Genomic DNA, 14,127 nt, shown 5'->3' with positions numbered 1-14,127 from the left:
TAAATCTACACGAAACAGAAGGCGGCAGCATGAGCATTTTTGTTTACAACAATGAATGAGCGCCTCCCATGAAACTAGCCACTGAAGCACTGGTACGTGAACAAAGCTGACGCGATCTGTTGCAAGAGCCCCCGAGGGACGTTGCCTACACGCGCCAACTCATTAAGTGGACCCCGCCCTTTCAGCCCTTACGACATTTTCTGCTTTGTGAACACACTCCTAACTAGGAGTCCCTCTTGTTACCTGGGCCGTGCGCAGACATAATGCGTTAAAGGGCGCCAGCGGTCAACTGTCGCGCATAATCCATATTCATAATTATCCGCAGTGAAAGGCGCAAGGTGCCTCTACAACGTCAAAGCATTGCAGGCTACATTGTTTCCATACTCATTCAACAGGGTACGACAGCGTAACGAAAGCGAGGTAGTACGAGTAGCAGCTACGTTCTCCTGGCTGTCAAATGGCGTTCGGTCTACCTAAAGAAAGGGGCGATGATTATAGTGGGCAGCGCTGGCTGTTCGTGCGTCCACGTTTCGCGAATTTCGCCTCTTCAATAGCACATAAGCACCGAAAGTTGCTGGTTCCTTCGCCTGACACCCCATTTTGATCAATATTTTGCTGTCCACGCCTGTACGTGAATGGAACACACTAGACGCGACTGATGACGCAATACCTTGCACCCGCAGTAAAGTCGAAAAATGTGAAATCATGCTGAAGAGCAACGTGGCAGCGTTCATGTATATTCATCTCGAGGAGTACAAACACTTAAAAATAGACACCAGGCACACGACAGAAGCATATCGAGGACGGGCGCGGACTTGAAACTAAGGATGATTTATTTAATTTGAAATTTAACTCTGGTACTAACAAACCAAACAATTCCGCATGGTATTAGTCGTCGGCAAAATATTCAGTTCATCTCATTCCCAGCTCTCATTGGTATGCAGCAACTGGTGCCATATGTCGACAGCTAGTTGAAACTGCAGCGCAAGTCCATCGGCTCCCTTAAGTATATGATTTAAAGACATCCTGGGCGTCTCAAAAGGTGCTAACATTCTGATTATCATTACCCAGTGTTACTCTTTGCACCAATACATGACCTATAATATACTCATTATGTTTACGCAAAGTAGCGTTGCTAATCATATTTCAGGGTGGGAGGTCTTTCGCTTCATTGAGTACATAGCCCAGTCACAGCCCCATTTTCGAAGTTGATGGCTGCCAGATGTAGTACTCAGAACGTAGTAAAATGTTTTGACATAGTGAGCTCCTGCCTAATAAAGTTGCCTTCGTGAAAATATTACAGGCATTTGTTTTTTATTCAGAAAATTAGTTATCTAATTCTAAAGTTACCTTTGTCGACATATTTGGAGCCTTTGGCTTGCTTCAGCAAAAGCAGTTGTCTGATTACCACGGGAGATATTGGGCTTTCCTCGAATTTCGAGATCCGGGCCAGAGGAGTTACCTTTCTACTTTTTGTTTGATCAATTCATGGAATATCTCCTCAAGGCTGTTTGTATATATTGTCCAAATATCATAGAAATTTCAGACACATGTATGAATGTGCACGTTGTACACGTTCGATACCTCCTCAATCCGCGCGCTGACACTAATATTGAGACCACGCAATCCCAGTTCACACAGGACGAACAATAAAATTAAGTTGAAATTTTAGGATTGCATTCATTATGAGAAAGTGTGCCGTATGGTAGGGCACAGTTCATACCAACCTGACCGTTCCTTCGGGCAGGCGGAGATTACGTCCGTGCTCTCTTTGACGCTCACTGGACTCTCAGCTGGGGACGACGCAATTACCTCTCTAGGAATAATTAATGAATACGTTACGGCGCGGTCCGCTCTTCGTGACAGCCGGGTCCGTTTGGGTCATTTGCTCGCTGTACCACAGTTCGAGAACGAAGGCGAAGCCGAAGCCCAAGTTAAACATCGTCGGGAAAGCAAACCAAGTGTATTGCTCTAGCTTTTCTTTCTTTGTGCACCTCTCCTACGGGACAGCATTGTTTATCAGGGTCAGTACCGTCGCGACGCTAAGCCTCGGACAAACCGGCTTAACGACAAACACTCCTATACCAGCGCACCGGACGCAAAGAGATGGAGTCGGACTGGCCAAGAGATATTTCTTCTGCGACCGCCTTGTACCCTTGATGAAAATGAAGTCAAGCCAGCTCATTTCTTTATGCTGCCTTTCAATGTAAGTGCTTGATATGAAGTTTTCCCGCTTGCCGAAATAAATTAATTCGGTTGCGAACAGTGCGCCGGGAAGTGTCCACCGTCTCGAAGGTATGGCCTCAGGCCAATGAATGTACCTACCAACCAAACTCGTTCTGGCAATCAGAACCACTATTGTAACATGAAGAAATGTTGGGGAAAGCTTGATCTCACCTGTGCCTTTAGGGGTTATGACGCGACAGCGACAAAGGCTCCGTCCGATCTGAGGCTTGCCTTCGAAATTTTCCTTTGCGCACAAGCTTATTAATCTCTAATCCATCGATTTGTGCCTCTAAATCTTACACATACTCAATATTTAACAGTCGTAAGCCACTGCTTTATGTGAAAGACCATTCGACGTAGATATACAGCCCCAATTTAGTGAAACCGTTCGAATATGCTGACATGAAAATTGACTAGGGGTACGTCTCTAACTTGAGTTCGGTTCCCAACTTTTTCCTCCAATTTCAACGAAGGTACTGGAGTTCGCAAGCCCTGCAATCTCGGCTATGACAAATTGTCTCTTGACATCACACCTGCCAGAGGCATCCTTGTGATTTTGCGCTGAGAACGTCTACACGTTTAAGGCAAATATTATTAGTCTTTATTTTTGTATTAGTCTTTCAGGAAGAGGAAGAAGTTGTTCTGTGTCGGAACGCTGCTTATATCCCTTTGCAGTTGGTTTCGAAATTCGTACAATACATAGGGAGGTGCCGCTCCCTTTCGCCATTGCAATGGACGAGGAGACCACTGGCCCTCCTTTAGCGACCAGTCAGTCGACAGCAGTTGCCCAGAGGAAGAGAGTGTACCATCTAATTTACTCAGGCTGCCAGACATTGATGCGTCCTCGGCGCTCAGCGACGACTTTTTGACCGATGACGTCGGGTTCGTACCGATTGTCACTAAAAAAGCAAAACGCCGACTCCGCCCGACAAGCCGCCAAGTCGTCTTCGTCAAGCATGGCTACGGTCATCACGGCGCGTAGTGTACCGGCACATACGGCCTTATTTGTAGCGCAAAATGAGACTGACAACCTGAACCATCTAAAGAGGCAAGCTACCTCCATGTATCTGTAGAGTCTCGCACCGGGGACCATCAAAGACGTGAGGATAAATACTTACAAAAATATCGTTGCCATTGATGTCGCTGAGCGAAGCGCACTAGACAAATTTGCCCCAGTAACCAAACTCGGAAATATAAGCGTTCGCCCCCTTAGTTTCGAAGGCAGCGGGACCACGGCTGGCGTCATTTACAACATTGACATTGGCATCAGTGACGCTGACTTACATCAGCTGATCAAGCCGGTGGCTGATAGCATTATCATAGTCCAAGTTCAGCGCCTAGGAAAGTCACCATGCAGTCGCCCTTGAACGTATATATATATATATATATATACGTTCAAGGGCGACTGCATACCAGCGCATGTTAAGGTCGCGCACTTACGACATTCAGTTCGACCTTTCGTGCCTGAACGATTACAATGCAGGAAATGCATGACGATAGGCCACGTGACCGCTGTGTGCAGCAACCCCCATCGTATGCCCCAGATGATCAGAGGCACACAGCGCTGGTGTCTGCCGAGCGAATGTCTTGAAGTGTGCCAACTGCAATGGCCCCCACGACTCATTTTCGCGAGACTGTTAATATAACCAGCGCGAACAGGAACACACAAGACAAGATAAAAGGAAGACACAGGACAAGCGCTGACTCACAACTCAGCCCAAGCCTTTACTCCGAGGCCCAGATAAAAATAAATATGACGGCAACGAAGCCTTCGCGTGAAACAACCCCTGGGTTCACCTGCTATACAAAAAGTCACTCAAAAAAGAAATCTCCTTACTTGAAAGAGCAAGAGAAGCCTTGCTGAAGCGCTTTATGTCCCCTGAAATAAAATATGCTTCAACTAGTTATTTCATCAACCTTTCTTTGTGGCGATACAAAATCCTAACCTGGTCACATAGGGGACTACACTTCTCCTTCTTCATTGTCCCACATGAATGGCAATGTGAGATCAGAAATGTTTTTTCCTTGCCACTTTCCAAGTTGTTCCGGTGTTCCAGTAGTCTCTTGTTAATACAGCGCCCTGTTTGTTCTATATAACAGGGCCCACTAGAGAGTGGAAACATGTACACAACACCAGTCTTACATCTGACAAATGGGTCTCTATGTTTCACCCCACATTCGTGCTTCTTCGATTCTGTTTCCCTTTGAATAGCCGGACCAATTCTCTTCATCTTGAGTGGGGCGGTCAATGCTACATCAACACCATACCTCTTACCAACATTTTTGAGGCCATATGAGATCCTGATGCACATACGGTACCCCCGCAACCGTCCTCTTCTTCTCACCCATGCAGAGCAGGGATTTCTGTCTGAGCTTCCTTTTAAGGCTCTTCAGTAACCAGCAACAGGACTCATTAATAACCGACTCCCGATAACCGGCCTTTGAAATTCTTGTCAACTGCCTTTCAAAACTGTTGCCCATGCCATGGTAGCAAGATTTCTTCAGCGCATTTAACCAGCATGTGTTGATCATGCCATTCTTCACTAATTTGGAATGCCCCGAACGGGAACTTAGCAAGCGCTTCACTGATCTCGGGTTGCATTCCCAACAAACATGATCCTCACTGAACTGAATCAATAAATCTAAAAACTGTAACCGATCGTCCACTGGTTCTTCAACATTAAATTCCAGCCCAGATGCACACTCAGTAACAACATCAATAATCTCCCTCGTTCGTTGACTGAATCCCTCAAGATCTGTGAATACTAAAAAGTCGTCCACATACCTGAAAGTGGAATGATGTAGGCCCCTCAAGTTATCCTTCAGGTTTCTGTCCACGTACAATAAGCTGTCACTCAAGACCGGTGCAACACTCGACCCAATGCATACACCGGCCTTATGCGCATACAGCTCGTCCTTCCAGCTTATGAAGATGGACTGCAGGTAAAACCTCAAAAGTTCGATTAAACTTCCAGTACCTACACCTGAGGCGTCCATGAAGTCACATTCATTATTGTCTTCAGTGATGCACATTTTAACACGATTAAGGCGGCAGTCATGGGGGAGGCTATAATATAAATCCTTCACATCCATGTTGAAGCCAACACAGTTTCTTGGGTTGTGTTCTTTGAGGAATTCAACAAGGTCTTCAGAGTTGGGTAGCTTTAGGGGGTCTGATAAAGTCAATGAGGAAAGGTGTTTCCGCAAATATTTGGAGACCAGGTGCTGCCACGTGCTCTTCTCAGACTCGATGGCTCTGAACAGAACATCTCGTTTATGGGTTTTTGCTGAGAAGAATACTTCCAAATGTAATTGCTTGCATTTTTTCACCTGTTCACGTATCCGTTCAAGCCCAAGATCACCAAGTAGAGCCATAGCCCTCTCTTTTACCATGGTCGCTTTCATAGGACACCTTTTAAAATTCTTCTAAACAGCAACCTCCGCTTTTAATTGAAACTGATATTCTCAGAAAGAATAGTAAAATACCCTTCTTTATCAGATAGCATAACTCTGAGGTCTTTCGAGGCCATGCATTTGGCAATATAGGCTATAGGGCACGGTTTCCCCTTCAGTCCTTCTGTGTGCTCTAACACTTCCAAGCACTCATGGATGCATCGCGACCTATCAGAATCTTCAACTCTATTTGCAATACAGCGTGACATGGGCACCTGTTCAACCTCTGAACAGGTAAACATGTGGCCACCTGTTCAGAGGCTGAACAGGTGGCCATGTCACCTGGCCCCGTCTCCAAGAACTAATTGAAGAGATCCGCACGCTGCACCACCCCGCAATATCCAAAGGCCACGACGTCATCTACCAGTGGTTGCCAAGACCCTGTGGCGTTGCAGGAAATAACCAGGCGGACGACGCTGCCCGTTCAGCCCACAACGATGGACTTCCAGTCCAAATTCCGTTAACGAGAGCCGACGCAGCGAGCGGACTTCGCTGTTTGGCTGTGAAGCTGACATATTCAGCGCGGAACACCGGACAGTGGTCCAACCGTCGCCTCAAGGCATTGGACTCCGGACTGCATCTGCGTATTCCCCACCACACAACACGTCGTAAAACGTTACCGTGCCGCATATGGCTTGGCGTTGCTTTGGCAAACAAATACGCCTTCCTGATCGGGATAGCTGACAGCCCTGCTTGTGAACGATGTGGCGTTGATGAAACGATTGAGCACCTCCTTTGTGATTGCCCTGTTTGTGCAACTGAACGACATACGCTGCGTACTGCATTGGATCGTCTGGACGCTCACCCCTTAATGGAAGGGAACATTTTGAGACCATGCCACAAAAGTCGTCTACGCTCAAAGCCTACCAGGCCCTTCTTCACTTTTTAAGAGACTAGCCTGATTTACAGACTGGGACTTTCTCACCTCCTCTCCTCTTCTACCCTCCCCCTTTAATCCCCCATTCTCCTTACCCAGTGCAGGGTAGCCAACCGTAATTCATTCTTTCTGGTTAACAACCCTGCCTTCCGCCCTCCTTTTCTCCTCCTCCTCCTTATTATTCTTTAAATGATATCTGAATAGCTATATGATCTTGGTGTATGTTGTGGTTTGATAGTATTAATGTTCTACCAAATAAACTCCTTCTACAAAGCCGTCCCACAAACGTCTGTTTTTTTGTTTGTTTGTTTTTTCACGACACAACAAGATTTAAACCTTTCCCCGTTTTCTAGAGGAGTTCTCTGTCCTTTAAGCACCTCAGTTTTACAATTACTGGCCCGAGTTTCCTAAAGCGAAACTGCCCTAGACGCTGCAACCTCGCAGTTTGAGCTCTTTGAAGATCCCTCACCAGATTCTTAGTCAAGAGTGTGGAGACGCTTCCTTTCTGAGTGCTCGACGAGTTTAAGACGGCTCGCTCGCAACACGGAGCATAGCTGCAAGTTGGGCTATCTAAGCCTCTTAGCGGCCTCCACGCATCTCGATTCAATTCGGCGAAGCTATTCTAAAAAAAAAAGGTTTCACTTGAAGTGCCAGGTATGGTATCTGGAAGTGTACAAAACTTCTTTATCTTAGATTATACAGCATCATAGCACGTCGGGCGAGATATTTCTGACAATTCATTTACATCTACGGGAGCTGATTGGCGCCACTGATACGGCGTCTCGAATGCCATTTCCCACTGCTTGTAGTCTTTGTATCTTAGCAAACGCGATTAACAGCACACCATTGTCTCCACGTTTAAATCGCGGATTTTTCTTGGCGAGGATGTAGAGAAAAGCGACCAGCTTAGTACTTCTTTGTGCTACTATGCTATCGAGCAACTACTACGCAATTTTTCGCTTTGAATTGAACGAATAGCGTTTAGGTTAGCACCTGGATGGTTACACTTGATAAACGCATCATGCAGGACGCAAATGCAAAGCATACCGCTGAAATGCATGCCGTGATCGAGGTAGCACGTTGCCATTGCAACGAACAGGCTAAAATGCCTAATGCACTGGCTATAACAATTCAGAACCTATATTGGGAGCACCGCAAAATGGGCTTAAACCTTTCTATGTACATCTTTCTTGTATATCAGCCAGCACATAATACTGGAGATGTGTCCTCGTCATAGGCAGTGGATGGTAAGGGGGTGGCGCGATAGTTGCAGAACCTTATAACCACAGCTGCACTTATTACCGAACAAAAATGCAGGGCACATTTGACTTCGCTAAAACGAGGTTCAGAGTTGCGCTCATCAGCAGAAATAATAACAAAAATGAGCATTTTTAAGAACAATTTTTACGTTTGCGGACTACGTGGTGAAGCTACGTTTTTGACCGCAGTGTTATAATGGTAGAGATCAGTTCATAATGCTTTTTCCTATCAATGAAATAGTATGGCATACAGATCTGGCTAAGGAATGAAAAACGTGGTGCTGAATGCGGAGGAATATAAAACGAATTGAAAGATAGCTGCCAACATTTCAGCAGCGTACATACAATACCTTAATGAAAGACCGCTAAATGAGCCGTCTCGTCTGGTTACAATTACGCATTGCTTAAAATTGAAATTGTGAAAATTTAAGGCATCTCTGGGCGAATTTCCAACGAAAATATTTTTAAAACTGTAAAGTGCAGATGCCATTTCGTGATATCCGCCCCATTTCGATTACTGACGTTTGCTCCATACCTCTGCTCAGTCACTAGTCACAAGACGGTAACGACATTTACTCTTGTAGAAGCCTAATTAAATAAAGCATTTAACGCCATCACTGTAATTGTTGGTAGCGCTAAGAAACGCTCATAACAGCATCCACAACGCATTATACAGTTCTTAACCTTAGTCAAGCACACGTACTTCGTAAAGTACAAGCGCCTTGAATTTCGCCAGGCCACTACTTCTTTTCTCTTTACATTCGAGTCCCAGCAGTTCGATCAGCCCTGGTCTCAATGGCAATCTAAGATATCTTTGTTTCCTTGTTATTTCATCCTACCCCTACCGTTTCCCCTTTTTTGGAGATCCTGACTGTCTTGACTCACAACTAGGTCTGTTTAATCAGGCGCAGTGTATAGACAGCACATTGTCGGCCCTTTATATTATGATGTATCTCTCTTTTTCTCTCTCTGAGCACTTATACGAGTCCAGGTTCAGGTCATAAAGAACGTTTGGACGTGGTGCTTATGTGGCGTGCAAGAGGACCTCTTTTGTGCCCTTTTCCATCATGCGTGCCCTTTACCAAAAAAAAAAAACTGTAGTAACAATCCGCCGAGGAAGCCGTCCTGAAATTAACTCATTGCTTTTATTACGAGCCCAAAGCTAACTCCACAAGAAGGTCCGTCATATTCAGGAAGCCCGTTATTGGGAGCTGTCTCACAGAGCAGCCAGGTCAAAACGATGACTCTAGGCTTCTGGGAGAATCGGGAAGTGCACCGAAACGGGGCTCTGTGAGCAACCAAACAACATCGTCTCTACGAGCTCTGGGTGGTTACCCTCCTGCGTCAGCGCGGCGAAAACGTTGGCGCCTGTCTGGTCAACGAATCAAGGAAAGCAGACCGAAGAAGTTGCTCGATACTAGCAGCTCTCTCCACTCCATCCGCGTCACGGTTGTCGATGCAATGAACAAGGTACAAATCGAGCATACTTTAGACATTGACTGCAATGAGCCTTCCCTTTCTTGATAAATTGTTTCTCGCTGATTGTGTTGACAGCCTCGAGGTGGTAGCATAGCGGCACTACATCATTCATGAGGACGCAAGACTGCAGCAGCAATGTCTGAAATGAAGATAAGAGCCAACTCACAAAGCTACTTATGAAAGAAAAAATGACAAATACGTAGAAAAAATACATTGTAATGCAAAACGGGCATCTGCCGATCATATATGCTATTTCCAGAATATATGTCGCCACCAAAATGCTGTATTTCGTACCCTTTTTTTAAATATGCGTTCATACCGTGAATGTGAATTTTTTTACTGTGCAAATAGGTTTCTGACTTGTTGCATCTTCGCTAAAATTTTCAGCAAAATGGATGCTTTGTCTTTTTATTTAGTCAAGATTTCTGTACACTATCATAACGCTTCTCTGGCTTACGGCAAATCCTTCTACTCTGATAGAACGTTTTAAGAAAGCCATCCATTGTTTAGCAAATTTTGTGCTAAGACAATATAATTATTCCTTGCCGTCCAGGTGAGCGCAGCCGTCCGGCTGCGAAGGAAAGCCGCGCGGCTTTCCGCGAAACTTAAGACCCTAGTAGTGAAGCTTGTCTCTTAAAGATATAGCATGGATCCTTATCAAACATGTGACGCCTTCCTTCTATTCTCAAAGTGCAGGGTTGTGTCATGGTAATTATTATTTTTAAAGATGGGCTTGCACTCGAACCGCGTGGTCATCGCCCAGTTCACGTGCCTGGCTGGTCTCGCTGGCGGACGGATCGGGACAAATGGCGGCCGAGCCAACTTGTACAGCTTAGTGGTTGTCGTTTTCAGGAGGTGGTAACGTGCAGTTGCGGAGGTCCAGATGGAGAGGATGGATCTTATATAGACAGGCACCAAATGTAATGGGGGAGGGGGGGAGGCTAACTAGGGGAAGAACATGCGGCTAGAGCGCAAGCCCGTCTTCTTCTTTACAATTTATTTATTTATTTATTTATTTATTTATTTATTTATTTATTTATTTATTTATTTATTTATTTATTTATTTATTTATTTATTTATTTATTTATTTATTTATTTATTTATTTATTTATTTATATCTCGTCACATCGATCAATGAGTGAGGGAGGGATTACAGACGTAAAGTTAATGTCGCGAGCATGGGTAACATGTTATTGTTAGTACAGGTACAAAACTAGGAACGGTCGATAACAACACGGTAATTTCTTGAAGAAAGAAAGGGGAGGGGGGGGGGGGTCTTATTTCAGCCCTAACAAAGAGCTTTATTGGAAATATTCGAAATGTGTTCATGTGAATGAGAGGCTGTGGCAGAGCAGATGAACCAAATGCAATGATTCCACCGGACATACGTTGGGCACTTAGAGGGTTGTTTAAACGACCTGAGGTGCAGTATGGCTGCACAAGAGGCAGCGTTGAAGGGTAGGCACTGTACTATAATAAAATAGTCAGATATAAGCGATTAACTTGCTTGAGTGCAACGCAGATAAGAATCAATGATCGAGTAGAGATAGATGATCGATGATGCGTCTCGTCTTCCTTTCTTGCCCCCGTGTAGCTTGCGCTGTTCTCCATTGAGATGAACCAGCTAACCCGCGATATGCTATTCAAGATAATTTGATGTCTTTTGTGCATGAGGGACGATTGGAGTTTCGGGGAATGTAACATATGCAGCATGATTCTGAACAAATTCAAGTAAAATAAATAAATAACCCTGATGAGGTGACCATAAAATCATGTCTATTCGAGTTGTGGACGAATAAATGTTTGATTAGCGAGCTTACGGGTGGCGACAGGAGTTCCACGGAGATTACTTTCTAGATATCCTAATGTGCGTGATGCTTTAGCTCTTTCTTTCTGCACATGAGTGGACCAGCAGAGGTTAATCGAGAAATGAACACCGTGGCATTTGTATGAACGTGCGGCGGACGCTGGTATTATTACCAGAAATAAAGAGAATAGTTTATCTTTTAATTTAGCTTCCATCTGATAATTAGGCTGAGGCTAAGCTGCGATGAGGATTTCAATTCGATGTATGGTTGTCGGCGCCTTTCCTAAGCATTTCACCGCAGAAGATCAGAGCAACAGACAGGGGGATATATTGTGTCCATTAAAAACCGGTGGGTACCAGCTGGCGCCAGAGATCGAACCTTGTACATCTTTAATGCGAAGCGTAGGCGTTGCCACCACAACGTCATCGCTTCGGTGTGTATCCCCTTTGTGTGCCGTTAATTGTAAATATATGTCTCCATCGGCAAGTGAGACAGATACCTCAACTTTCATTTCAGCAAAAACCAAACCAACTGAAGACATTTAACACTTGCCAAATTACTCTGTGCCAGTCTCTCAAAACCCACTGGTCGAGCAACGCAATTCCAAACCATGGCACACATTTCATGCTTTTGCGCGTCCTCATCGGTTTAAGAGGAGTAGAACCACAAATGTTTTTCTGGCATCGAGTAATTTTGTGAATAAAATTGAGAAACGTAAAATGTAGTCCTGCGCGTGCGAGGGTCGGCACCGCGCCAATACACAAAGCTTCTTTCGTTTGTTTGTTTTTGCTTGCTCATTCTCTGTCTCGTGCCTGGAAAAATGTTTTAGCAATGCCAGTGAAAGGGCACTTTCTTTCGTTTTGGCGCCATGCATATTACTATATACTTCGTGCAACTTGGTTGCCTTTATTTTAATTAGAAAAAGGAAATAAGTAAAACATATTTTGTAATGTCCGCAGATGTAGTCACGCTTAGTTTCTTGAAACTGCTCTCCAGTTATGAAACTTGGAAGGTTCTTTCAACCTTCTCGGGGCCACGCCGCCTATTAATCAAAGAGGAAGGCACATGGAGGCTGTGAATACGCAACAAGAAACCGATGCTGGAAAAAATGCTGTAGGAATTTCACAACAGCTAAACCTGGACGTTTAGCAAGGCAAAACAGGCCTTACTTTTCTAGAAAGCTAAAAAATGTACAGTATAACAAAATCACAGTATAACGTAGTCCACTCCAGCAGTCACCATCTATGCACACATTCACTCACAGTAAAACACAGTTCTTTCCAGGTGCCACGTTCTATAGACACATTCACTGACAGTATAACATAAAGTCACCATCTACGCACACTTTTACGTCTCCGCAGAAGCTTTCTACTCCCTGGTCATCACGATTACATGTAGGTGCAAGGTTTGCGCAGCGTCCAATTTATGTGGCTTATTATGCTTAATTACGGTGCCTGCTACCAGCTACATGCTTATTAAATACTGCTCCTAGTCGTCGTCTGTCCATTAAACTTTGATAACACAGTACATGTCTGCCCTACAGTACAGCATATGCCTCATTTTGAATCCTAACTTCACTAAGCTCTATGACATCATATTTCATACCCTCTAGTATCTCGAACAGTAATGCTAAACTTGTCTCACTAGATAGGATTCAAGCCTTAAGCATTGCCGGGGGCCTCATTAGAGGGTCTGTCCATAAGCTGGCCTGTCCGGAGCCATACATTATTAGCATCATCCGCTGCATCACAGATCTGACCGCCTCCATGGTCAGTTTCTCCCGAGCAACTGCGCTTTGCGGACTAAAGTCAGGGGGTTATTAGAGTCTGTATAGGAGGTTGTGGCGAATTATGACACCAGCGGGGTAAAGCCTTCTGGCGAGGAAGTGCATTCCGGAGGTGCTCACAGGGATCAGGTCGCACTCCAAACTTGCTTATGGTAATCCATCTACACTCGGAATTTTATTTTAATGCGAAGTAGAAGCAGACGGCACCGGATTTTTAAAAGCGGCTCTCTCACGTAACGCGGATGTTATACCTCTACGTGACTGCTGCTCCCCTTTAAATTTATAATCGGCGCTAGAGGCCTGCCGAGCCGGTATTTAGAGAGAACTCAGCCATATTTGCGGCGACTTCCGTATGGACCGGAGCGCTGGCCACTATGAGTTTCTAACTAACGACCCGGTGCGGAGCAGATTTATTTTGGCGCTTGAAAGGTGGTTTCCTTTTTATGAAGAAACTTCGGTTTTCAAATGGCAAACAAAAAATAACCAGCAGTAGATAAAGGCCTGTGCCGCAGATAAAAAAGTTGCATGGCACAAGAAAAAAAAAACGTAACACCAGGTTCATACTAACGATGAGTGCCAACTGAAACTCAGCTCAACCAAAAATATCTTTTTATAAAAACAGCGCTGTATGCCGCCATTCTCAGCGGCTCAAGAGGCACCACTTTATGCGAGAAACTTCTAAGGAAATATAAAACGATTTTATCCCAGGCATAACTAGTCGCCCTAATCATTACGCTAGAAACGCATATTTGTGAAATCGCGGTGGTTTCATTCAGCCAGTGGTTGCGACGAGTAGCTGATAAACAGGCAGTTTACTTAGGTGCACACAGTTTTACCTACGTGGTGATGAGGAGGGTTAATAGAGCTCAGCAAAGGTTAAGCGCTATGTAAATAGTCCGTTTATATACAGTTTGTGTGCATAAACACATTTATTAAATAGCATGTATAAGAAAAATTAAATGAGGCTTAGCTTTGGTTAAGCCAGGCAAGTTGTGAAAGCAATTCGTAGACCTGTCCAATCTTTCTTTCTCCTTGTCCATAACGTTTATCTAACGAGGAGCACCGCGCCTCTTTTTTACCGTCACTCAAAGTGGAAGCACAGTGCCTCGAGCGGGAGAGCCGCCGGCCGGCGTGGTACGATCCGGGTTCGCCCGACAACTAGACCTGGTAGCCCATCTCTCGCAGCTGGTATGATGTCATAGCGACCGTGGTGCCTCTAGCGGGAGAACCGCCGGCCAA

Source organism: Amblyomma maculatum, chromosome 4 (genome assembly GCF_055883805.1).
Source record: "Amblyomma maculatum isolate TAMU_Amacu chromosome 4, ASM5588380v1, whole genome shotgun sequence".
Classification (NCBI taxonomy): Eukaryota; Metazoa; Arthropoda; class Arachnida; order Ixodida; family Ixodidae; genus Amblyomma; species Amblyomma maculatum.
This window is presented reverse-complemented; position numbering follows the sequence as displayed.